Genomic DNA, 1,613 nt, shown 5'->3' on the forward strand with positions numbered 1-1,613 from the left:
CACAAGGCTTCTCTGTCCATGGAATTCTCCAGCCAACAATATTGGAGAGGGTTGCCATTTACTTCTCCAGGGGATCTTCCCAACCCAGGGATCGAACCTACGCCTCCTGCATTGGCAGGCGGATTCTTTACTGCTGAGCCACCAGATGGGAGTTTTCATTGGTTTACCAGTTAGTTTACAGACAATAGGAAGGTTGGAGAACTAGACACAGAACGTGGTTAGAACCGAAGGACGGCTAGGTGGAAGACCCCACCCTGGCGCTCCAGGTGAGACACTACTGCTGGCGCTGCGCACACACACAGTGAACACGGCTGCCTCGGGGTCTCCCTGCAACCACGCCTGTGCCAGAGGCTTTCTTATGGCCCCAAGTCCTGAGTAAGAAAAATCAATTGTGCAGTCTACCTGCTCCCTCATTGACCAGGAGGTGAGGAGAGGGTCCTTTCCCCTTCAAAGGTTGGGGTTTAAAGTCAATAAAGCATCCTGATCTGGCCTCTGCTACCTCTCTGACCTCAATTCCTATTCACTCTGCTGCAGCCTCAATGCAGAACACCAAGTATGCTCCTGCCTCAGGACCTTTGTACATGCCGTTTTCACATCTGAAGTGCTCTTACCTAAGTATCTGCATGACTCTCTCTCACCTTATTCAAATCTTTACACAAACATCACCTTTTCACAAGGCCTTCCAATAGCCATTCTATCTAGAATTGTGAGACTTTTCCCCATACTTCCTATCCTCTATCACTACTTTTTTTTAACCTCTTAAAATTATCTAACAAAGCATATGTATATATTCTCTTCCCCCTCGGATGTAAGCTTCACAGAGGCAAGAATTTTAGTCTGTTTTATTCAATATTATGTCCTCGGCATCTAGAATAGAGCCTGGAAAACATTAAGTGTTCAATAAACATGTCTTGCTTAAAAGGAATGTAGAGCCAGTATCTACATAATCCCTTTGAAATTCCTTTAAAACACATTTGTTGTAAGGTTGACAATGATGATTCTTAGAGTTTAATCCTTCTACCAGTATATCTGCCTAGAATATGTTTTTCTCATTTTAATTTGTTAAAATGAAAATTTTTCTTAGGTTAAAAAATTGTTTATTGTTTCTTTACCTTCAGCCAGGCTTATCCCTCTGCCTAAAAGGAAATTAGATGAGTGGGACAAGGATCATTTATTATAAAACCATACCTTATGCTTTGTTCACTTCTCAGCGCTTCCAAAGTGATATTTGGCTGATTTATTGCACCACTTTTCAGGATATTGCCTCAGGCCTAATACTTTTCAAAGTCGTCTCCTTCATCCCTCATTCAGAAAGACATGAAGTTGGCCTTTTTCCCATTTTCAGAAATGTATTAGTCCTCAGGAGCTGCCTCAAGCAAAGCAGCCCCACTGTGACCTTAACTAATTCATGATGCATCCCAAGAGACAAAAGACCCCGCCCAGAGACTAGAATCCATTGATAGCATCCAAGTAGTCATCAGTGAGTCAAAAATACGTACTGATTGCAAAGCAGTGCTAGCTCTTCCCTTTTCTGTGGTTTAATGTCCAGCCTTCTCATCAGTGGAGAAGTTCATCAAGCTCTGCCTCGTGCAAACTTGTGCACTTGTGCAAAC

Source organism: Cervus elaphus, chromosome 12 (assembly GCF_910594005.1).
Source record: "Cervus elaphus chromosome 12, mCerEla1.1, whole genome shotgun sequence".
NCBI classification, from domain to species: domain Eukaryota; kingdom Metazoa; phylum Chordata; class Mammalia; order Artiodactyla; family Cervidae; genus Cervus; species Cervus elaphus.